General features: G+C 33.5%; 7 non-coding genes across 7 annotated transcripts; all 7 read right to left on the reverse strand.

Annotated features, from left to right (window-relative positions):
* Positions 1–5980: 5980 nt before the first annotated feature.
* Positions 5981–6052, reverse strand: TRNAP-AGG (transfer RNA proline (anticodon AGG)). Its single transcript has one exon. It is a non-coding gene; the product is annotated as a tRNA-Pro (tRNA).
* A 5660-nt stretch (positions 6053–11712) lies between these two features.
* TRNAP-CGG (transfer RNA proline (anticodon CGG)) lies at positions 11713–11784 on the reverse strand. Its single transcript has one exon. It is a non-coding gene; the product is annotated as a tRNA-Pro (tRNA).
* Positions 11785–13490: 1706 nt separating this feature from the next.
* TRNAP-UGG (transfer RNA proline (anticodon UGG)) lies at positions 13491–13562 on the reverse strand. Its single transcript has one exon. It is a non-coding gene; the product is annotated as a tRNA-Pro (tRNA).
* Positions 13563–15277: 1715 nt separating this feature from the next.
* Positions 15278–15349, reverse strand: TRNAP-CGG (transfer RNA proline (anticodon CGG)). Its single transcript has one exon. It is a non-coding gene; the product is annotated as a tRNA-Pro (tRNA).
* Positions 15350–18844: 3495 nt separating this feature from the next.
* On the reverse strand, positions 18845–18916 carry TRNAP-CGG (transfer RNA proline (anticodon CGG)). The gene has a single exon. It is a non-coding gene; the product is annotated as a tRNA-Pro (tRNA).
* Positions 18917–22691: 3775 nt separating this feature from the next.
* Positions 22692–22764, reverse strand: TRNAS-CGA (transfer RNA serine (anticodon CGA)). Its single transcript has one exon. It is a non-coding gene; the product is annotated as a tRNA-Ser (tRNA).
* A 1698-nt stretch (positions 22765–24462) lies between these two features.
* Positions 24463–24534, reverse strand: TRNAP-CGG (transfer RNA proline (anticodon CGG)). Its single transcript has one exon. It is a non-coding gene; the product is annotated as a tRNA-Pro (tRNA).
* Between the last annotated feature and the right edge of the window lie 1035 nt (positions 24535–25569).

Below are 25569 nucleotides of genomic sequence, written 5' to 3' on the forward strand. Positions count from 1 at the left end.
CATGGTATTTAAAAGAACCTGAGAAGATGGGCTCGTCTGCGATTTAATCCCAGGACCTCTCGCACCCTAAGCGAGAATCATACCCCTATACCAACGAGCCTACTGTTCATGTATTTTCATGTATACTAATGAAATTGGAAGTGAAACTGTTGGAATACATTAATATTTTAAAATACTATCAGATAATTGAACTAAGCACTTTTAAAGAACCTGAGAAAACAGGCTCATCCAGGATATGAACTTGGGACCTTTTGCACCCGAAGCAAGAATCATACACCCTGACCAACAAGCCACTAGCCAAATAATTTCTTATTCAGTTTTTAACATTTTTAAAGTAAAACTCTAATTATTTAAGAAAAAATGCAAATAACTGGAGAAAACACACAATTTCATTTAATGAAGATGAAACATTTTAAAAATAACATAACAACTTAAAACAAAAAATGTGTATGTAGCATTGCAAAAATAATAACTTAAGGTTACTTGTTATCCAAGTATGTATATTAGAAATGTGCAGTGCCACTATTTAGAGGTCCCAATAGAGTTTGGAGTTTTTTTGATAGTTGGAACCTAAGACTTGTCACATACTGTGTGCAACTCAAGCATGCAGACCCAGAAGAAAGACAAAATAAACACCTGCAATTTATTGTTGATCTTTTTGTTAGTCATAATGATACTATTCTTTTAAGCCACTCAGGGTTATTTAGAAAAAAGAAAGGTAAGAGCAAAACCTGTAATTTCATTTTGACAGTTTTTTGTTTGTCAAAATTAGACTTTTAAGCCACTCAAGGTTACTTAGACAAAATGGAATCTATAGTTTACCCAATATACCACCAAATGGTTGACATTTTACTAAGTATGCATAAGTATATACCTTTAAAAGATGGGCTCATCCGGGATTTGTACCGGGGATCTCTCGCACCCTAAGCAAGAATCAACGAGCCCACTGTGCATGTCTTTTTTATGTATATTAATGAAATTGTAAGTAAAACTGTTTGTATACATTAGTGAGTATTTTAAAATTCTATTAAATACTATCAGATATTAAGGACTTTAAAAGTACATGAAGAGATGGGCTCGTCTGGGATTTGAACTCGGGACCTCTCGCACCCGAAGCGAGAATCATACCCCTAGACCAACGAGCCATCTGCCTAAGGTCTTCTCATTCAGATTTTACCATTTTTAAAGTAAAACTCAAATTATTTAATAAAAAAATGGAATAAGCTGGAAAAAAAAGATGTTACATTTTAAAAATACCATAACTATTTAAAACAATTATTTGTAGCATAGCTAAAATGTTTCCTTAAGGTCAATTTTTGGTCCAAGTATGCATATTTGGAAATTTCAGTGCCAAGATTTATGGGTTCCTATAGAGTTTTAACTTTTCTAATAGCTGGAACCTAAGACTTGTCTCATACTGTGTGCAACTTAAGCATACAGACCAAGAAGAAAGAAAAAAACAAAAACCTGCAATTAATTGTTGACCTTTTTGTTTGTCAAAAAGAGACTATTCTTTTAAGCCACTCATTGTTTCTTAGAAAAAAGCAAGGTAAGAGAAAAACCTGTAATTTCATTTTGACTGTTTTTTATTTGTCAAAATGAGACTTCTTTGAAGCCACTCAAAGTTACTTAGACAAAATGGAATCTACAGTTTACCCAATATACCACCAAATGGTTGACAGTTTACTAAATATGCATAAGTATATACTTTTTTTTATGGATTGGCAAAAGAAAAATTCACTTGATGCTTTTGACTCAGGCAATTGACATCAAACAGATAATGGAACCATGGTATTTAAAAGAACCTGAGAAGATGGGCTTGTCTGCGATTTGATCCCAGGACCTCTCGCACCCTAAGCGAGAATCATACCCCTATACCAACGAGCCTACTGTTCATGTATTTTCATGTATACTAATGAAATTGGAAGTGAAACTGTTGGAATACATTAGTATTTTAAAATACTATCAGATAATTGAACTAAGCACTTTTAAAGAACCTGAGAAAACAGGCTCATCCAGGATATGAGCCTGGGACCTTTTGCACCCGAAGCAAGAATCATACACCCTGACCAACAAGCCACTAGCCAAATAATTTCTTATTCAGTTTTTAACATTTTTAAAGTAAAACTCTAATTATTTAAGAAAAAATGCAAATAACTGGAGAAAACACACAATTTCATTTAATGAAGATGAAACATTTTAAAAATAACATAACAACTTAAAACAAAAAAATGTGTATGTAGCATTGCAAAAATAATAACTTAAGGTTACTTGTTATCCAAGTATGTATATTAGAAATGTGCAGTGCCAATATTTAGAGGTACCAATAGAGTTTGGACTTTTTTTGATAGTTGGAACCTAAGACTTGTCACATACTGTGTGCAACTCAAGCATGCAGACCCAGAAGAAAGACAAAATAAACACCTGCAATTTATTGTTGATCTTTTTGTTAGTCATAATGATACTATTCTTTTAAGCCACTCAGGGTTATTTAGAAAAAAGAAAGGTAAGAGAAAAACCTGTAATTTCATTTTGACAGTTTTTTGTTTGTCAAAATTAGACTTTTAAGCCACTCAAGGTTACTTAGACAAAATGGAATCTATAGTTTACCCAATATACCACCAAATGGTTGACATTTTACTAAGTATGCATAAGTATATACCTTTAAAAGATGGGCTCATCCGGGATTTGTACCGGGGATCTCTCGCACCCTAAGCAAGAATCAATGAGCCCACTGTGCATGTCTTTTTTATGTATATTAATGAAATTGTAAGTAAAACTGTTTGTATATTAAATACTAATAAATCAGATATTAAGGACTTTAAAAGTACATGAAGAAATGGGCTCGTCCGGGATTTGAACCCGGGATCTCTCGCACCCGAAGCGAGAACCATACCCCTAGACCAACTAGACATCTGCCTAAAGTGTTCTCATTCAGATTTTACCATTTTTAAAGTAAAACTCAAATTTTTTAATAAAAAAATGCAATAAGCTGGAAAAAAAAGATGTTACATTTTAAAAATACCATAACAATTTAAAAAAATTATTTGTAGCATAGCTAAAATGTTTCCTTAAGGTAAATTTTTGGTCCAAGTATGCATATTTGGAAATTTCAGTGCCAAGATTTATGGGTTCCTATAGAGTTTTAACTTTTCTGATAGCTGGAACCTAAGACTTGTCTCATACTGTGTGCAACTTAAGCATACAGACCAAGAAGATAGAAAAAAACAAAAACCTGCAATTAATTGTTGATCTTTTTGTTTGTCAAAAAGAGACTATTCTTTTTCTTTTTCTTTTATTTATATATTTTTTTAACTCCGCCATTGTTCTAAATTGTCTTATGCAGTGCCTTGTAATAGGTATTTATAAACAGTAACTATGGAGAGAGAGAGTCTCCATCTAACCGTTGTTATAATTAGTGTTTAAACAACCAAAGGTGTCTTGAAGGAATTGCCTTGTAAAAGGTTAATTTCTGATTGTGCTGATTGTATTGATTAAACATGTGGGTGGTTTATTATGAACACCTTAAATAGAGTGCACATTGCCATTGGAGTCATCTTTGAAAAAGTCACGGGTCACGTGACGAAATGCGTCAGGACTCCTCCCCCTCATTCCTCACTGATTGATTGCAATTTTTGGGACTCTCCGCACGGCTCCAGCTCACCATCTACAAGAGCTAACAGTGCGGGTTCCAGCACAGGATAAAGCCGTACTCTCAGCTCCGAGCGGCGTCAGTGGGTAACTATCAGCCTCTCTCCCCTACATTTCCAACGGACGGTGCCAGTCCAAGGAGATCGAGGCGTCCCACTAAGTAATCGATCCCTGCAGCGGGCTTCTCATCACAGCAGCCGCACACCTGTCTCTCCCCACACACTGCAACGGGCGGTGCACGCCCAGGGACAACAGGTTCAAACAGCGGGATCCCGGCCAGCACAGCTAATACTCTCCATTCTGCTATCCAATTTGGGCCTTCTGGACTTACCCGAGGACGCTCGGGACCTCTCAGCTCCATTGGAGAGGTAATTTAACAACTCACTATTACCCACATTGGCTCCTGGAACTTTGAGATGTTTCAGAATACAGCTCTTGAATATTGAGCCTATGATTGTATTCAATATATATATTCAACTTTCACATTTAGCAATTGTGTTTCACTGAACATCTAACAGTGTCAAACAACAGCCTTGGCAACATTACTGCAACAATTGTTACAATTATTCTGCTGCTAATCATTTAGTTGACATTGTTTGTTGATACGCATATACAACTGATGTGAGCTCAAAACATTACTGATACAGCAATTCAGTGAGGATAGGGTCTTATGTGAGATATATATCTTGTATTTAGTGCATTTTTTATTGTATCTTAATAAATATATTTTTTATAATATTCTTTCTGACCCTTTGGTTGTGAATTAATCTAGGATCACAGTGTCAGTAAGTGTTGAGCGCTTCTATTTTCTCCCGTTTCCTCTCCAGCTCATCAGCTTAGGAGTAACACACTACTCCTTATAGAGGCGCACACACTTTTGACACTTGTAATCCCATTTTTAAGACATTAGATCTGTTTAAATTTATTTTAGTTAATTGATAGACATTTGCGCAGCAAAAAATCTCCCTTCCTCTTTCTTATTCTTTTAAGCTACTCATTGTTTCTTAGAAAAAAGCAAGGTAAGAGAAAAACCTGTAATTTCATTTTGACTGTTTTTTATTTGTCAAAATGAGACTTCTTTGAAGCCACTCAAAGTTACTTAGACAAAATGGAATCTACAGTTTACCCAATATACCACCAAATGGTTGACAGTTTACTAAATATGCATAAGTATATACTTTTTTTATGGATTGGCAAAATAAAAATTCACTTGATGCTTTTGACTCAGGCAATTGACATCAATCAGATAATGGAACCATGGTATTTAAAAGAACCTGAGAAGATGGGCTCATCTGCGATTTAATCCCAGTACCTCTCGCACCCTAAGCGAGAATCATACCCCTATACCAATGAGCCTACTGTTCATGTATTTTCATGTATACTAATGAAATTGGAAGTGAAACTGTTGGAATACATTAGTATTTTAAAATACTATCAGATAATTGAACTAAGCACTTTTAAAGAACCTGAGAAAACAGGCTCATCCAGGATATGAACCTGGGACCTTTTGCACCCAAAGCAAGAATCATACACCCTGACCAACAAGCCACTAGCCAAATAATTTCTTATTAAGTTTTTAACATTTTTAAAGTAAAACTCTAATTATTTAAGAAAAAATGCAAATAACTGGAGAAAACACACAATTTCATTTAATGAAGATGAAACATTTTAAAAATAACATAACAACTTAAAACAAAAAATGTGTATGTAGCATTGCAAAAATAATAACTTAAGGTTACTTGTTATCCAAGTATGTATATTAGAAATGTGCAGTGCCACTATTTAGAGGTCCCAATAGAGTTTGGAGTTTTTTTGATAGTTGGAACCTAAGACTTGTCACATACTGTGTGCAACTCAAGCATGCAGACCCAGAAGAAAGACAAAATAAACACCTGCAATTTATTGTTGATCTTTTTGTTAGTCATAATGATACTATTCTTTTAAGCCACTCAGGGTTATTTAGAAAAAAGAAAGGTAAGAGCAAAACCTGTAATTTCATTTTGACAGTTTTTTGTTTGTCAAAATTAGACTTTTAAGCCACTCAAGGTTACTTAGACAAAATGGAATCTATAGTTTACCCAATATACCACCAAATGGTTGACATTTTACTAAGTATGCATAAGTATATACCTTTAAAAGATGGGCTCATCCGGGATTTGTACCGGGGATCTCTCGCACCCTAAGCAAGAATCAACGAGCCCACTGTGCATGTCTTTTTTATGTATATTAATGAAATTGTAAGTAAAACTGTTTGTATACATTAGTGAGTATTTTAAAATGCTATTAAATACTATCAGATATTAAGGACTTTAAAAGTACATGAAGAGATGGGCTCGTCCGGGATTTGAACCCGGGACCTCTCGCACCCTAAGCGAGAATCATACCCCTAGACCAACGAGCCACCTGCCTAAGGTCTTCTCATTCAGATTTTACCATTTTTAAAGTAAAACTCAAATTATTTAATAAAAAATGCAATAAGCTGGAAAAAAAGATGTTACATTTTAAAAATACCATAACTATTTAAAAAAATTATTTGTAGCATAGCTAAAATGTTTCCTTAAAGTCAATTTTTGGTCCAAGTATGCATATTTGGAAATTTCAGTGCCAAGATTTATGGGTTCCTATAGAGTTTTAACTTTTCTAATAGCTGGAACCTAAGACTTGTCTCATACTGTGTGCAACTTAAGCATACAGACCAAGAAGAAAGAAAAAAACAAAAACCTGCAATTAATTGTTGACCTTTTTGTTTGTCAAAAAGAGACTATTCTTTTAAGCCACTCATTGTTTCTTAGAAAAAAGCAAGGTAAGAGAAAAACCTGTAATTTCATTTTGACTGTTTTTTATTTGTCAAAATGAGACTTCTTTGAAGCCACTCAAAGTTACTTAGACAAAATGGAATCTACAGTTTACCCAATATACCACCAAATGGTTGACAGTTTACTAAATATGCATAAGTATATACTTTTTTTTATGGATTGGCAAAAGAAAAATTCACTTGATGCTTTTGACTCAGGCAATTGACATCAATCAGATAATGGAACCATGGTATTTAAAAGAACCTGAGAAGATGGGCTCGTCTGCGATTTAATCCCAGGACCTCTCGCACCCTAAGCGAGAATCATACCCCTATACCAACGAGCCTACTGTTCATGTATTTTCATGTATACTAATGAAATTGGAAGTGAAACTGTTGGAATACATTAATATTTTAAAATACTATCAGATAATTGAACTAAGCACTTTTAAAGAACCTGAGAAAACAGGCTCATCCAGGATATGAACTTGGGACCTTTTGCACCCGAAGCAAGAATCATACACCCTGACCAACAAGCCACTAGCCAAATAATTTCTTATTCAGTTTTTAACATTTTTAAAGTAAAACTCTAATTATTTAAGAAAAAATGCAAATAACTGGAGAAAACACACAATTTCATTTAATGAAGATGAAACATTTTAAAAATAACATAACAACTTAAAACAAAAAATGTGTATGTAGCATTGCAAAAATAATAACTTAAGGTTACTTGTTATCCAAGTATGTATATTAGAAATGTGCAGTGCCAATATTTAGAGGTACCAATAGAGTTTGGACTTTTTTTGATAGTTGGAACCTAAGACTTGTCACATACTGTGTGCAACTCAAGCATGCAGACCCAGAAGAAAGACAAAATAAACACCTGCAATTTATTGTTGATCTTTTTGTTAGTCATAATGATACTATTCTTTTAAGCCACTCAGGGTTATTTAGAAAAAAGAAAGGTAAGAGAAAAACCTGTAATTTCATTTTGACAGTTTTTTGTTTGTCAAAATTAGACTTTTAAGCCACTCAAGGTTACTTAGACAAAATGGAATCTATAGTTTACCCAATATACCACCAAATGGTTGACATTTTACTAAGTATGCATAAGTATATACCTTTAAAAGATGGGCTCATCCGGGATTTGTACCGGGGATCTCTCGCACCCTAAGCAAGAATCAACGAGCCCACTGTGCATGTCTTTTTTATGTATATTAATGAAATTGTAAGTAAAACTGTTTGTATACATTAGTGAGTATTTTAAAATTCTATTAAATACTATCAGATATTAAGGACTTTAAAAGTACATGAAGAGATGGGCTCGTCTGGGATTTGAACTCGGGACCTCTCGCACCCGAAGCGAGAATCATACCCCTAGACCAACGAGCTATCTGCCTAAGGTCTTCTCATTCAGATTTTACCATTTTTAAAGTAAAACTCAAATTATTTAATAAAAAAATGCAATAAGCTGGAAAAAAAAGATGTTACATTTTAAAAATACCATAACTATTTAAAAAAATTATTTGTAGCATAGCTAAAATGTTTCCTTAAGGTCAATTTTTGGTCCAAGTATGCATATTTGGAAATTTCAGTGCCAAGATTTATGGGTTCCTATAGAGTTTTAACTTTTCTAATAGCTGGAACCTAAGACTTGTCTCATACTGTGTGCAACTTAAGCATACAGACCAAGAAGAAAGAAAAAAACAAAAACCTGCAATTAATTGTTGACCTTTTTGTTTGTCAAAAAGAGACTATTCTTTTAAGCCACTCATTGTTTCTTAGAAAAAAGCAAGGTAAGAGAAAAACCTGTAATTTCATTTTGACTGTTTTTTATTTGTCAAAATGAGACTTCTTTGAAGCCACTCAAAGTTACTTAGACAAAATGGAATCTACAGTTTACCCAATATACCACCAAATGGTTGACAGTTTACTAAATATGCATAAGTATATACTTTTTTTTATGGATTGGCAAAAGAAAAATTCACTTGATGCTTTTGACTCAGGCAATTGACATCAAACAGATAATGGAACCATGGTATTTAAAAGAACCTGAGAAGATGGGCTTGTCTGCGATTTGATCCCAGGACCTCTCGCACCCTAAGCGAGAATCATACCCCTATACCAACGAGCCTACTGTTCATGTATTTTCATGTATACTAATGAAATTGGAAGTGAAACTGTTGGAATACATTAGTATTTTAAAATACTATCAGATAATTGAACTAAGCACTTTTAAAGAACCTGAGAAAACAGGCTCATCCAGGATATGAGCCTGGGACCTTTTGCACCCGAAGCAAGAATCATACACCCTGACCAACAAGCCACTAGCCAAATAATTTCTTATTCAGTTTTTAACATTTTTAAAGTAAAACTCTAATTATTTAAGAAAAAATGCAAATAACTGGAGAAAACACACAATTTCATTTAATGAAGATGAAACATTTTAAAAATAACATAACAACTTAAAACAAAAAAATGTGTATGTAGCATTGCAAAAATAATAACTTAAGGTTACTTGTTATCCAAGTATGTATATTAGAAATGTGCAGTGCCAATATTTAGAGGTACCAATAGAGTTTGGACTTTTTTTGATAGTTGGAACCTAAGACTTGTCACATACTGTGTGCAACTCAAGCATGCAGACCCAGAAGAAAGACAAAATAAACACCTGCAATTTATTGTTGATCTTTTTGTTAGTCATAATGATACTATTCTTTTAAGCCACTCAGGGTTATTTAGAAAAAAGAAAGGTAAGAGAAAAACCTGTAATTTCATTTTGACAGTTTTTTGTTTGTCAAAATTAGACTTTTAAGCCACTCAAGGTTACTTAGACAAAATGGAATCTATAGTTTACCCAATATACCACCAAATGGTTGACATTTTACTAAGTATGCATAAGTATATACCTTTAAAAGATGGGCTCATCCGGGATTTGTACCGGGGATCTCTCGCACCCTAAGCAAGAATCAATGAGCCCACTGTGCATGTCTTTTTTATGTATATTAATGAAATTGTAAGTAAAACTGTTTGTATATTAAATACTAATAAATCAGATATTAAGGACTTTAAAAGTACATGAAGAAATGGGCTCGTCCGGGATTTGAACCCGGGATCTCTCGCACCCGAAGCGAGAACCATACCCCTAGACCAACTAGACATCTGCCTAAAGTGTTCTCATTCAGATTTTACCATTTTTAAAGTAAAACTCAAATTTTTTAATAAAAAAATGCAATAAGCTGGAAAAAAAAGATGTTACATTTTAAAAATACCATAACAATTTAAAAAAATTATTTGTAGCATAGCTAAAATGTTTCCTTAAGGTAAATTTTTGGTCCAAGTATGCATATTTGGAAATTTCAGTGCCAAGATTTATGGGTTCCTATAGAGTTTTAACTTTTCTGATAGCTGGAACCTAAGACTTGTCTCATACTGTGTGCAACTTAAGCATACAGACCAAGAAGATAGAAAAAAACAAAAACCTGCAATTAATTGTTGATCTTTTTGTTTGTCAAAAAGAGACTATTCTTTTTCTTTTTCTTTTATTTATATATTTTTTTAACTCCGCCATTGTTCTAAATTGTCTTATGCAGTGCCTTGTAATAGGTATTTATAAACAGTAACTATGGAGAGAGAGAGTCTCCATCTAACCGTTGTTATAATTAGTGTTTAAACAACCAAAGGTGTCTTGAAGGAATTGCCTTGTAAAAGGTTAATTTCTGATTGTGCTGATTGTATTGATTAAACATGTGGGTGGTTTATTATGAACACCTTAAATAGAGTGCACATTGCCATTGGAGTCATCTTTGAAAAAGTCACGGGTCACGTGACGAAATGCGTCAGGACTCCTCCCCCTCATTCCTCACTGATTGATTGCAATTTTTGGGACTCTCCGCACGGCTCCAGCTCACCATCTACAAGAGCTAACAGTGCGGGTTCCAGCACAGGATAAAGCCGTACTCTCAGCTCCGAGCGGCGTCAGTGGGTAACTATCAGCCTCTCTCCCCTACATTTCCAACGGACGGTGCCAGTCCAAGGAGATCGAGGCGTCCCACTAAGTAATCGATCCCTGCAGCGGGCTTCTCATCACAGCAGCCGCACACCTGTCTCTCCCCACACACTGCAACGGGCGGTGCACGCCCAGGGACAACAGGTTCAAACAGCGGGATCCCGGCCAGCACAGCTAATACTCTCCATTCTGCTATCCAATTTGGGCCTTCTGGACTTACCCGAGGACGCTCGGGACCTCTCAGCTCCATTGGAGAGGTAATTTAACAACTCACTATTACCCACATTGGCTCCTGGAACTTTGAGATGTTTCAGAATACAGCTCTTGAATATTGAGCCTATGATTGTATTCAATATATATATTCAACTTTCACATTTAGCAATTGTGTTTCACTGAACATCTAACAGTGTCAAACAACAGCCTTGGCAACATTACTGCAACAATTGTTACAATTATTCTGCTGCTAATCATTTAGTTGACATTGTTTGTTGATACGCATATACAACTGATGTGAGCTCAAAACATTACTGATACAGCAATTCAGTGAGGATAGGGTCTTATGTGAGATATATATCTTGTATTTAGTGCATTTTTTATTGTATCTTAATAAATATATTTTTTATAATATTCTTTCTGACCCTTTGGTTGTGAATTAATCTAGGATCACAGTGTCAGTAAGTGTTGAGCGCTTCTATTTTCTCCCGTTTCCTCTCCAGCTCATCAGCTTAGGAGTAACACACTACTCCTTATAGAGGCGCACACACTTTTGACACTTGTAATCCCATTTTTAAGACATTAGATCTGTTTAAATTTATTTTAGTTAATTGATAGACATTTGCGCAGCAAAAAATCTCCCTTCCTCTTTCTTATTCTTTTAAGCTACTCATTGTTTCTTAGAAAAAAGCAAGGTAAGAGAAAAACCTGTAATTTCATTTTGACTGTTTTTTATTTGTCAAAATGAGACTTCTTTGAAGCCACTCAAAGTTACTTAGACAAAATGGAATCTACAGTTTACCCAATATACCACCAAATGGTTGACATTTTACTAAGTATGCATAAGTATATACCTTTAAAAGATGGGCTCATCCGGAATTTGTTTCGGGGATCTCTCGCACCCTAAGCAAGAATCAACTGTGCATGTCTTTTTTATGTATATTAATGAAATTGTAAGTAAAACTGTTTGTATACATTAGTGAGTATTTTAAAATGCTATTAAATACTATCAGATATTAAGGACTTTAAAAGTACATGAAGAGATGGGCTCGTCCGGGATTTGAACCCGGAACCTCTCGCACCCGAAGCGAGAATCATACCCCTAGACCAACGAGCCATCTGCCTAAGGGCTTCTCATTCAGATTTTACCATTTTTAAAGTAAAACTCAAATTATTTAATAAAAAAATGCAATAAGCTGGAAAAAAAGATGTTACATTTTAAAAATACCATAACTATTTAAAAAAATTATTTGTAGCATAGCTAAAATGTTTTCTTAAGGTCAATTTTTGGTCCAAGTATGCATATTTGGAAATTTCAGTGCCAAGATGTATGGGTTCCTATAGAGTTTTAACTTTTCTAATAGCTGGAGCCTAAGACTTGTCTCATACTGTGTGCAACTTAAGCATACAGACCAAGAAGAAAGAAAAAAACAAAAACCTGCAATTAATTGTTGACCTTTTTGTTTGTCAAAAAGAGACTATTCTTTTAAGCCACTCATTGTTTCTTAGAAAAAAGCAAGGTAAGAGAAAAACCTGTAATTTCATTTTGACTGTTTTTTATTTGTCAAAATGAGACTTCTTTGAAGCCACTCAAAGTTACTTAGACAAAATGGAATCTACAGTTTACCCAATATACCACCAAATGGTTGACAGTTTACTAAATATGCATAAGTATATACTTTTTTTTATGGATTGGCAAAAGAAAAATTCACTTGATGCTTTTGACTCAGGCAATTGACATCAATCAGATAATGGAACCATGGTATTTAAAAGAACCTGAGAAGATGGGCTCGTCTGCGATTTAATCCCAGGACCTCTCGCACCCTAAGCGAGAATCATACCCCTATACCAACGAGCCTACTGTTCATGTATTTTCATGTATACTAATGAAATTGGAAGTGAAACTGTTGGAATACATTAGTATTTTAAAATACTATCAGATAATTGAACTAAGCACTTTTAAAGAACCTGAGAAAACAGGCTCATCCAGGATATGAACCTGGGACCTTTTGCACCCGAAGCAAGAATCATACACCCTGACCAACAAGCCACTAGCCAAATAATTTCTTATTCAGTTTTTAACATTTTTAAAGTAATACTCTAATTATTTAAGAAAAAATGCAAATAACTGGAGAAAACACACAATTTCATTTAATGAAGATGAAACATTTTAAAAATAACATAACAACTTAAAACAAAAAATGTGTATGTAGCATTGCAAAAATAATAACTTAAGGTTACTTGTTATCCAAGTATGTATATTAGAAATGTGCAGTGCCAATATTTAGAGGTACCAATAGAGTTTGGACTTTTTTTGATAGTTGGAACCTAAGACTTGTCACATACTGTGTGCAACTCAAGCATGCAGACCCAGAAGAAAGACAAAATAAACACCTGCAATTTATTGTTGATCTTTTTGTTAGTCATAATGATACTATTCTTTTAAGCCACTCAGGGTTATTTAGAAAAAAGAAAGGTAAGAGAAAAACCTGTAATTTCATTTTGACAGTTTTTTGTTTGTCAAAATTAGACTTTTAAGCCACTCAAGGTTACTTAGACAAAATGGAATCTATAGTTTACCCAATATACCACCAAATGGTTGACATTTTACTAAGTATGCATAAGTATATACCTTTAAAAGATGGGCTCATCCGGAATTTGTTTCGGGGATCTCTCGCACCCTAAGCAAGAATCAACTGTGCATGTCTTTTTTATGTATATTAATGAAATTGTAAGTAAAACTGTTTGTATACATTAGTGAGTATTTTAAAATGCTATTAAATACTATCAGATATTAAGGACTTTAAAAGTACATGAAGAGATGGGCTCGTCCGGGATTTGAACCCGGGACCTCTCGCACCCAAAGCGAGAATCATACCCCTAGACCAACGAGCCATCTGCCTAAGGTCTTCTCATTCAGATTTTACCATTTTTAAAGTAAAACTCAAATTATTTAATAAAAAAATGCAATAAGCTGGAAAAAAAGATGTTACATTTTAAAAATACCATAACTATTTAAAAAAATTATTTGTAGCATAGCTAAAATGTTTCCTTAAGGTCAATTTTTGGTCCAAGTATGCATATTTGGAAATTTCAGTGCCAAGATTTATGGGTTCCTATAGAGTTTTAACTTTTCTAATAGCTGGAACCTAAGACTTGTCTCATACTGTGTGCAACTTAAGCATACAGACCAAGAAGAAAGAAAAAAACAAAAACCTGCAATTAATTGTTGACCTTTTTGTTTGTCAAAAAGAGACTATTCTTTTAAGCCACTCATTGTTTCTTAGAAAAAAGCAAGGTAAGAGAAAAACCTGTAATTTCATTTTGACTGTTTTTTATTTGTCAAAATGAGACTTCTTTGAAGCCACTCAAAGTTACTTAGACAAAATGGAATCTACAGTTTACCCAATATACCACCAAATGGTTGACAGTTTACTAAATATGCATAAGTATATACTTTTTTTTATGGATTGGCAAAAGAAAAATTCACTTGATGCTTTTGACTCAGGCAATTGACATCAATCAGATAATGGAACCATGGTATTTAAAAGAACCTGAGAAGATGGGCTTGTCTGCGATTTAATCCCAGGACCTCTCGCACCCTAAGCGAGAATCATACCCCTATACCAACGAGCCTACTGTTCATGTATTTTCATGTATACTAATGAAATTGGAAGTGAAACTGTTGGAATACATTAGTATTTTAAAATACTATCAGATAATTGAACTAAGCACTTTTAAAGAACCTGAGAAAACAGGCTCATCCAGGATATGAGCCTGGGACCTTTTGCACCCGAAGCAAGAATCATACACCCTGACCAACAAGCCACTAGCCAAATAATTTCTTATTCAGTTTTTAACATTTTTAAAGTAAAACTCTAATTATTTAAGAAAAAATGCAAATAACTGGAGAAAACACACAATTTCATTTAATGAAGATGAAACATTTTAAAAATAACATAACAACTTAAAACAAAAAAATGTGTATGTAGCATTGCAAAAATAATAACTTAAGGCTACTTGTTATCCAAGTATGTATATTAGAAATGTGCAGTGCCAATATTTAGAGGTACCAATAGAGTTTGGACTTTTTTTGATAGTTGGAACCTAAGACTTGTCACATACTGTGTGCAACTCAAGCATGCAGACCCAGAAGAAAGACAAAATAAACACCTGCAATTTATTGTTGATCTTTTTGTTAGTCATAATGATACTATTCTTTTAAGCCACTCAGGGTTATTTAGAAAAAAGAAAGGTAAGAGAAAAACCTGTAATTTCATTTTGACAGTTTTTTGTTTGTCAAAATTAGACTTTTAAGCCACTCAAGGTTACTTAGACAAAATGGAATCTATAGTTTACCCAATATACCACCAAATGGTTGACATTTTACTAAGTATGCATAAGTATATACCTTTAAAAGATGGGCTCATCCGGGATTTGTACCGGGGATCTCTCGCACCCTAAGCAAGAATCAACGAGCCCACTGTGCATGTCTTTTTTATGTATATTAATGAAATTGTAAGTAAAACTGTTTGTATACATTAGTGAGTATTTTAAAATTCTATTAAATACTATCAGATATTAAGGACTTTAAAAGTACATGAAGAGATGGGCTCGTCCGGGATTTGAACTCGGGACCTCTCGCACCCGAAGCGAGAATCATACCCCTAGACCAACGAGCCATCTGCCTAAGATCTTCTCATTCAGATTTTACCATTTTTAAAGTAAAACTCAAATTATTTAATAAAAAAATGCAATAAGCTGGAAAAAAAGATGTTACATTTTAAAAATACCATAACTATTTAAAAAAATTATTTGTAGCATAGCTAAAATGTTTCCTTAAGGTCAATTTTTGGTCCAAGTATGCATATTTGGAAATTTCAGTGCCAAGATTTATGGGTTCCTATAGAGTTTTAACTTTTCTAATAGCTGGAACCTAAGACTTGTCTCATACTGTGTGCAACTTAAGCATACAGACCAAGAAGAAAGAAAAAACAAAAACCTGCAATTAATTGTTGACCTTTTTGTTTGTCAAAAAGAGACTATTCTTTTAAGCCACTCATTGTTTCTTAGAAAAAAGCAAGGTAAGAGAAAAACCTGTAATTTCATTTTGACTGTTTTTTATTTGTCAAAATGAGACTTCTTTGAAGCCACTCAAAGTTACTTAGACAAAATGGAATCTACAGTTTACCCAATATACCACCAAATGGTTGACAGTTTACTAAATATGCATAAGTATATACTTTTTTTTATGGATTGGCAAAAGAAAAATTCACTTGATGCTTTTGACTCAGGCAATTGACATCAATCAGATAATGGAACCATGGTATTTAAAAGAACCTGAGAAGATGGGCTTGTCTGCGATTTAATCCCAGGACCTCTCGCACCCTAAGCGAGAATCATACCCCTATACCAACGAGCCTACTGTTCATGTATTTTCATGTATACTAATGAAATTGGAAGTGAAACTGTTGGAATACATTAGTATTTTAAAATACTATCAGATAATTGAACTAAGCACTTTTAAAGAACCTGAGAAAACAGGCTCATCCAGGATATGAACCTGGGACCTTTTGCACCCAAAGCAAGAATCATACACCCTGACCAACAAGCCACTAACCAAATAATTTCTTATTCAGTTTTTAACATTTTTAAAGTAAAACTCTAATTATTTAAGAAAAAATGCAAATAACTGGAGAAAACACACAATTTCATTTAATGAAGATGAAACATTTTAAAAATAACATAACAACTTAAAACAAAAAATGTGTATGTAGCATTGCAAAAATAATAACTTAAGGTTACTTGTTATCCAAGTATGTATATTAGAAATGTGCAGTGCCAATATTTAGAGGTCCCAATAGAGTTTGGAGTTTTTTTTGATAGTTGGAACCTAAGACTTGTCACATACTGTGTGCAACTCAAGCATGCAGACCCAGAAGAAAGACAAAATAAACACCTGCAATTTATTGTTGATCTTTTTGTTAGTCATAATGATACTATTCTTTTAAGCCACTCAGGGTTATTTAGAAAAAAGAAAGGTAAGAGAAAAACCTGTAATTTCATTTTGACAGTTTTTTGTTTGTCAAAATTAGACTTTTAAGCCACTCAAGGTTACTTAGACAAAATGGAATCTATAGTTTACCCAATATACCACCAAATGGTTGACATTTTACTAACTATGCATAAGTATATACCTTTAAAAGATGGGCTCATCCGGAATTTGTTTCGGGGATCTCTCGCACCCTAAGCAAGAATCAACTGTGCATGTCTTTTTTATGTATATTAATGAAATTGTAAGTAAAACTGTTTGTATACATTAGTGAGTATTTTAAAATGCTATTAAATACTATCAGATATTAAGGACTTTAAAAGTACATGAAGAGATGGGCTCGTCTGGGATTTGAACCCGGGACCTCTCGCACCCGAATCGAGAATCATACCCCTAGACCAACGAGCCATCTGCCTAAGGTCTTCTCATTCAGATTTTACCATTTCTAAAGTAAAACTCAAATTATTTATAATAAAAAAATGCAATAAGCTGGAAAAAAAGATGTTACATTTTAAAAATACCATAACTATTTAAAAAAATGATTTGTAGCATAGCTAAAATGTTTCCTTAAGGTCAATATTTGGTCCAAGTATGCATATTTGGAAATATCAGTGCCAAGATTTAGGGGTTCCTATAGAGTTTTAACTTTTCTAATAGCTGGAACCTAAGACTTGTCTCATACTGTGTGCAACTTAAGCATACAGACCAAGAAGAAAGAAAAAAACAAAAACCTGCAATTAATTGTTGACCTTTTTGTTTGTCAAAAAGAGACTATTCTTTTAAGCCACTCATTGTTTCTTAGAAAAAAGCAAGGTAAGAGAAAAACCTGTAATTTCATTTTGACTGTTTTTTATTTGTCAAAATGAGACTTCTTTGAAGCCACTCAAAGTTACTTAGACAAAATGGAATCTACAGTTTACCCAATATACCACCAAATGGTTGACAGTTTACTAAATATGCATAAGTATATACTTTTTTTTATGGATTGGCAAAAGAAAAATTCACTTGATGCTTTTGACTCAGGCAATTGACATCAATCAGATAATGGAACCATGGTATTTAAAAGAACCTGAGAAGATGGGCTTGTCTGCGATTTAATCCCAGGACCTCTCGCACCCTAAGCGAGAATCATACCCCTATACCAACGAGCCTACTGTTCATGTATTTTCATGTATACTAATGAAATTGGAAGTGAAACTGTTGGAATACATTAGTATTTTAAAATACTATCAGATAATTGAACTAAGCACTTTTAAAGAACCTGAGAAAACAGGCTCATCCAGGATATGAGCCTGGGACCTTTTGCACCCGAAGCAAGAATCATACACCCTGACCAACAAGCCACTAGCCAAATAATTTCTTATTCAGTTTTTAACATTTTTAAAGTAAAACTCTAATTATTTAAGAAAAAATGCAAATAACTGGAGAAAACACACAATTTCATTTAATGAAGATGAAACATTTTAAAAATAACATAACAACTTAAAACAAAAAAATGTGTATGTAGCATTGCAAAAATAATAACTTAAGGCTACTTGTTATCCAAGTATGTATATTAGAAATGTGCAGTGCCAATATTTAGAGGTACCAATAGAGTTTGGACTTTTTTTGATAGTTGGAACCTAAGACTTGTCACATACTGTGTGCAACTCAAGCATGCAGACCCAGAAGAAAGACAAAATAAACACCTGCAATTTATTGTTGATCTTTTTGTTAGTCATAATGATACTATTCTTTTAAGCCACTCAGGGTTATTTAGAAAAAAGAAAGGTAAGAGAAAAACCTGTAATTTCATTTTGACAGTTTTTTGTTTGTCAAAATTAGACTTTTAAGCCACTCAAGGTTACTTAGACAAAATGGAATCTATAGTTTACCCAATATACCACCAAATGGTTGACATTTTACTAAGTATGCATAAGTATATACCTTTAAAAGATGGGCTCATCCGGGATTTGTACCGGGGATCTCTCGCACCCTAAGCAAGAATCAACGAGCCCACTGTGCATGTCTTTTTTATGTATATTAATGAAATTGTAAGTAAAACTGTTTGTATACATTAGTGAGTATTTTAAAATTCTATTAAATACTATCAGATATTAAGGACTTTAAAAGTACATGAAGAGATGGGCTCGTCCGGGATTTGAACTCGGGACCTCTCGCACCCGAAGCGAGAATCATACCCCTAGACCAACGAGCCATCTGCCTAAGATCTTCTCATTCAGATTTTACCATTTTTAAAGTAAAACTCAAATTATTTAATAAAAAAATGCAATAAGCTGGAAAAAAAGATGTTACATTTTAAAAATACCATAACTATTTAAAAAAATTATTTGTAGCATAGCTAAAATGTTTCCTTAAGGTCAATTTTTGGTCCAAGTATGCATATTTGGAAATTTCAGTGCCAAGATTTATGGGTTCCTATAGAGTTTTAACTTTTCTAATAGCTGGAACCTAAGACTTGTCTCATACTGTGTGCAACTTAAGCATACAGACCAAGAAGAAAGAAAAAACAAAAACCTGCAATTAATTGTTGACCTTTTTGTTTGTCAAAAAGAGACTATTCTTTTAAGCCACTCATTGTTTCTTAGAAAAAAGCAAGGTAAGAGAAAAACCTGTAATTTCATTTTGACTGTTTTTTATTTGTCAAAATGAGACTTCTTTGAAGCCACTCAAAGTTACTTAGACAAAATGGAATCTACAGTTTACCCAATATACCACCAAATGGTTGACAGTTTACTAAATATGCATAAGTATATACTTTTTTTATGGATTGGCAAAAGAAAAATTCACTTGATGCTTTTGACTCAGGCAATTGACATCAATCAGATAATGGAACCATGGTATTTAAAAGAACCTGAGAAGATGGGCTCATCTGCGATTTAATCCCAGGACCTCTCGCACCCTAAGCAAGAATCATACCCCTATACCAACGAGCCTACTGTTCATGTATTTTCATGTATACTAATGAAATTGGAAGTGAAACTGTTGGAATACATTAGTATTTTAAAATACTATCAGATAATTGAACTAAGCACTTTTAAAGAACCTGAGAAAACAGGCTCAATCAGGATATGAACCTGGGACCTTTTGCACCCAAAGCAAGAATCATACACCCTGACCAACAAGCCACTAACCAAATAATTTCTTATTCAGTTTTTAACATTTTTAAAGTAAAACTCTAATTATTTAAGAAAAAATGCAAATAACTGGAGAAAACACACAATTTCATTTAATGAAGATGAAACATTTTAAAAATAACATAACAACTTAAAACAAAAAATGTGTATGTAGCATTGCAAAAATAATAACTTAAGGTTACTTGTTATCCAAGTATGTATATTAGAAATGTGCAGTGCCAATATTTAGAGGTCCCAATAGAGTTTGGAGTTTTTTTTGATAGTTGGAACCTAAGACTTGTCACATACTGTGTGCAACTCAAGCATGCAGACCCAGAAGAAAGACAAAATAAACACCTGCAATTTATTGTTGATCTTTTTGTTAGTCATAATGATACTATTCTTTTAAGCCACTCAGGGTTATTTAGAAAAAAGAAAGGTAAGAGAAAAACCTGTAATTTCATTTTGACAGTTTTTTGTTTGTCAAAATTAGACTTTTAAGCCACTCAAGGTTACTTAGACAAAATGGAATCTATAGTTTACCCAATATACCACCAAATGGTTGACATTTTACTAACTATGCATAAGTATATACCTTTAAAAGATGGGCTCATCCGGAATTTGTTTCGGGGATCTCTCGCACCCTAAGCAAGAATCAACTGTGCATGTCTTTTTTATGTATATTAATGAAATTGTAAGTAAAACTGTTTGTATACATTAGTGAGTATTTTAAAATGCTATTAAATACTATCAGATATTAAGGACTTTAAAAGTACATGAAGAGATGGGCTCGTCTGGGATTTGAACCCGGGACCTCTCGCACCCGAATCGAGAATCATACCCCTAGACCAACGAGCCATCTGCCTAAGGTCTTCTCATTCAGATTTTACCATTTCTAAAGTAAAACTCAAATTATTTATAATAAAAAAATGCAATAAGCTGGAAAAAAAGATGTTACATTTTAAAAATACCATAACTATTTAAAAAAATGATTTGTAGCATAGCTAAAATGTTTCCTTAAGGTCAATATTTGGTCCAAGTATGCATATTTGGAAATATCAGTGCCAAGATTTAGGGGTTCCTATAGAGTTTTAACTTTTCTAATAGCTGGAACCTAAGACTTGTCTCATACTGTGTGCAACTTAAGCATACAGACCAAGAAGAAAGAAAAAAACAAAAACCTGCAATTAATTGTTGACCTTTTTGTTTGTCAAAAAGAGACTATTCTTTTAAGCCACTCATTGTTTCTTAGAAAAAAGCAAGGTAAGAGAAAAACCTGTAATTTCATTTTGACTGTTTTTTATTTGTCAAAATGAGACTTCTTTGAAGCCACTCAAAGTTACTTAGACAAAATGGAATCTACAGTTTACCCAATATACCACCAAATGGTTGACAGTTTACTAAATATGCATAAGTATATACTTTTTTTTATGGATTGGCAAAAGAAAAATTCACTTGATGCTTTTGACTCAGGCAATTGACATCAATCAGATAATGGAACCATGGTATTTAAAAGAACCTGAGAAGATGGGCTTGTCTGCGATTTAATCCCAGGACCTCTCGCACCCTAAGCGAGAATCATACCCCTATACCAACGAGCCTACTGTTCATGTATTTTCATGAATGTAAGCTCTCACGAGTAGGGCCCTCTTCCCTCATGTGCTTATACTTTTCTTACTTTAATAATCCTCAACCGCCCAGATCCCACAGTTTTTTGACCACCTGGAACTTATCTCTATGTTTACTGGTGTAGTTATGCTTAGCTGCCCTGTACTTGTCCTATATTGTATTCAACTGTAAGTCACTGTTTTCCTATTTTTTATGTGCATTTGTACTCTGTAATCGGGCGCTGCGGAACCCTTGTGGCGCCATATAAATAAAGGATAATAATAATAATAATAATGTATACTAATGAAATTGGAAGTGAAACTGTTGGAATACATTAGTATTTTAAAATACTATCAGATAATTGAACTAAGCACTTTTAAAGAACCTGAGAAAACAGGCTCATCCAGGATATGAACCTGGGACCTTTTGTACCCAAAGCAAGAATCATACACCCTGACCAACAAGCCACTAACCAAATAATTTCTTATTCAGTTTTTAACATTTTTAAAGTAAAACTCTAATTATTTAAGAAAAAATGCAAATAACTGGAGAAAACACACAATTTCATTTAATGAAGATGAAACATTTTAAAAATAACATAACAACTTAAAACAAAAAATGTGTATGTAGCATTGCAAAAATAATAACTTAAGGTTACTTGTTATCCAAGTATGTATATTAGAAATGTGCAGTGCCACTATTTAGAGGTCCCAATAGAGTTTGGAGTTTTTTTGATAGTTGGAACCTAAGACTTGTCACATACTGTGTGCAACTCAAGCATGCAGACCCAGAAGAAAGACAAAATAAACACCTGCAATTTAGTGTTGATCTTTTTGTTAGTCACAATGATACTATTCTTTTAAGCCACTCAGGGTTATTTAGAAAAAAGAAAGGTAAGAGAAAAACCTGTAATTTCATTTTGACAGTTTTTTGTTTGTCAAAATTAGACTTTTAAGCCACTCAAGGTTACTTAGACAAAATGGAATCTATAGTTTACCCAATATACCACCAAATGGTTGACATTTTACTAAGTATGCATAAGTATATACCTTTAAAAGATGGGCTCATCCGGGATTTGTACCGGGGATCTCTCGCACCCTAAGCAAGAATCAACGAGCCCACTGTGCATGTCTTTTTTATGTATATTAATGAAATTGTAAGTAAAACTGTTTGTATACATTAGTGAGTATTTTAAAATGCTATTAAATACTATCAGATATTAAGGACTTTAAAAGTACATGAAGAGATGGGCTCGTCCGGGATTTGAACCCGGGACCTCTCGCACTCGAAGCGAGAATCATACCCCCTAGACCAACGAGCCATCTGCCTAAGGTCTTCTCATTCAGATTTTACCATTTTTAAAGTAAAACTCAAATTATTTAATAAAAAAATGCAATAAGCTGGAAAAAAAGATGTTACATTTTAAAAATACCATAACTATTTAAAAAAATTATTTGTAGCATAGCTAAAATGTTTCCTTAAGGTCAATTTTTGGTCCAAGTATGCATATTTGGAAATTTCAGTGCCAAGATTTATGGGTTCTATAGAGTTTTAACTTTTCTAATAGCTGGAACCTAAGACTTGTCTCATACTGTGTGCAACTTAAGCATACAGACCAAGAAGAAAGAAAAAAACAAAAACCTGCAATTAATTGTTGACCTTTTTGTTTGTCAAAAAGAGACTATTCTTTTAAGCCACTCATTGTTTCTTAGAAAAAAGCAAGGTAAGAGAAAAACCTGTAATTTCATTTTGACTGTTTTTTATTTGTCAAAATGAGACTTCTTTGAAGCCACTCAAAGTTACTTAGACAAAATGGAATCTACAGTTTACCCAATATACCACCAAATGGTTGACAGTTTACTAAATATGCATAAGTATATACTTTTTTTTATGGATTGGCAAAAGAAAAATTCACTTGATGCTTTTGACTCAGGCAATTGACATCAATCAGATAATGGAACCATGGTATTTAAAAGAACCTGAGAAGATGGGCTCATCTGCGATTTAATCCCAGGACCTCTCGCACCCTAAGCGAGAATCATACCCCTATACCAACGAGCCTACTGTTCATGTATTTTCATGTATACTAATGAAATTGGAAGTGAAACTGTTGGAATACATTAGTATTTTAAAATACTATCAGATAATTGAACTAAGCACTTTTAAAGAACCTGAGAAAACAGGCTCATCCAGGATATGAACCTGGGACCTTTTGCACCTGAAGCAAGAATCATACACCCTGACCAACAAGCCACTAGCCAAATAATTTCTTATTCAGTTTTTAACATTTTTAAAGTAAAACTCTAATTATTTAAGAAAAAATGCAAATAACTGAAGAAAACACACAATTTCATTTAATGAAGATGAAACATTTTAAAAATAACATAACAACTTAAAACAAAAAATGTGTATGTAGCATTGCAAAAATAATAACTTAAGGTTACTTGTTATCCAAGTATGTATATTAGAAATGTGCAGTGCCAATATTTAGAGGTACCAATAGAGTTTGGACTTTTTTTGATAGTTGGAACCTAAGACTTGTCACATACTGTGTGCAACTCAAGCATGCAGACCCAGAAGAAAGACAAAATAAACACCTGCAATTTATTGTTGATCTTTTTGTTAGTCATAATGATACTATTCTTTTAAGCCACTCAGGGTTATTTAGAAAAAAGAAAGGTAAGAGAAAAACCTGTAATTTCATTTTGACAGTTTTTTGTTTGTCAAAATTAGACTTTTAAGCCACTCAAGGTTACTTAGACAAAATGGAATCTATAGTTTACCCAATATACCACCAAATGGTTGACATTTTACTAAGTATGCATAAGTATATACCTTTAAAAGATGGGCTCATCCGGGATTTGTACCGGGGATCTCTCGCACCCTAAGCAAGAATCAATGAGCCCACTGTGCATGTCTTTTTTATGCATATTAATGAAATTGTAAGTAAAACTGTTTGTATATTAAATGCTATTAAATACTATCAGATATTAAGGACTTTAAAAGTACATGAAGAGATGGGCTCGTCCGGGATTTGAACCCGGGACCTCTCGCACCCGAAGCGAGAACCATACCCCTAGACCAACTAGCCATCTGCCTAAGGTGTTCTCATTCAGATTTTACCATTTTTAAAGTAAAACTCAAATTTTTTAATAAAAAAATGCAATAAGCTGGAAAAAAAGATGTTACATTTTAAAAATACCATAACAATTTAAAAAAATTATTTGTAGCATAGCTAAAATGTTTCCTTAAGGTAAATTTTTGGTCCAAGTATGCATATTTGGAAATTTCAGTGCCAAGATTTATGGGTTCCTATAGAGTTTTAACTTTTCTGATAGCTGGAACCTAAGACTTGTCTCATACTGTGTGCAACTTAAGCATACAGACCAAGAAGATAGAAAAAAACAAAAACCTGCAATTAATTGTTGATCTTTTTGTTTGTCAAAAAGAGACAATTCTTTTAAGCTACTCATTGTTTCTTAGAAAAAAGCAAGGTAAGAGAAAAACCTGTAATTTCATTTTGACTGTTTTTTATTTGTCAAAATGAGACTTCTTTGAAGCCACTCAAAGTTACTTAGACAAAATGGAATCTACAGTTAACCCAATATACCACCAAATGGTTGACAGTTTACTAAATATGCATAAGTATATACTTTTTTTATGGATTGGCAAAAGAAAAATTCACTTGATGCTTTTGACTCAGGCAATTGACATCAATCAGATAATGGAACCATGGTATTTAAAAGAACCTGAGAAGATGGGCTCATCTGCAATTTAATCCCAGTACCTCTCGCACCCTAAGCGAGAATCATACCCCTATACCAACGAGCCTACTGTTCATGTATTTTCATGTATACTAATGAAATTGGAAGTGAAACTGTTGGAATACATTAGTATTTTAAAATACTATCAGATAATTGAACTAAGCACTTTTAAAGAACCTGAGAAAACAGGCTCAACCAGGATATGAACCTAGGACCTTTTGCACCCAAAGCAAGAATCATACACCCTGACCAACAAGCCACTAACCAAATAATTTCTTATTCAGTTTTTAACATTTTTAAAGTAAAACTCTAATTATTTAAGAAAAAATGCAAATAACTGGAGAAAACACACAATTTCATTT

The sequence above is a fragment of the Pseudophryne corroboree genome, unplaced genomic scaffold (genome assembly GCF_028390025.1).
Source record: "Pseudophryne corroboree isolate aPseCor3 unplaced genomic scaffold, aPseCor3.hap2 scaffold_1549, whole genome shotgun sequence".
NCBI classification, from domain to species: domain Eukaryota; kingdom Metazoa; phylum Chordata; class Amphibia; order Anura; family Myobatrachidae; genus Pseudophryne; species Pseudophryne corroboree.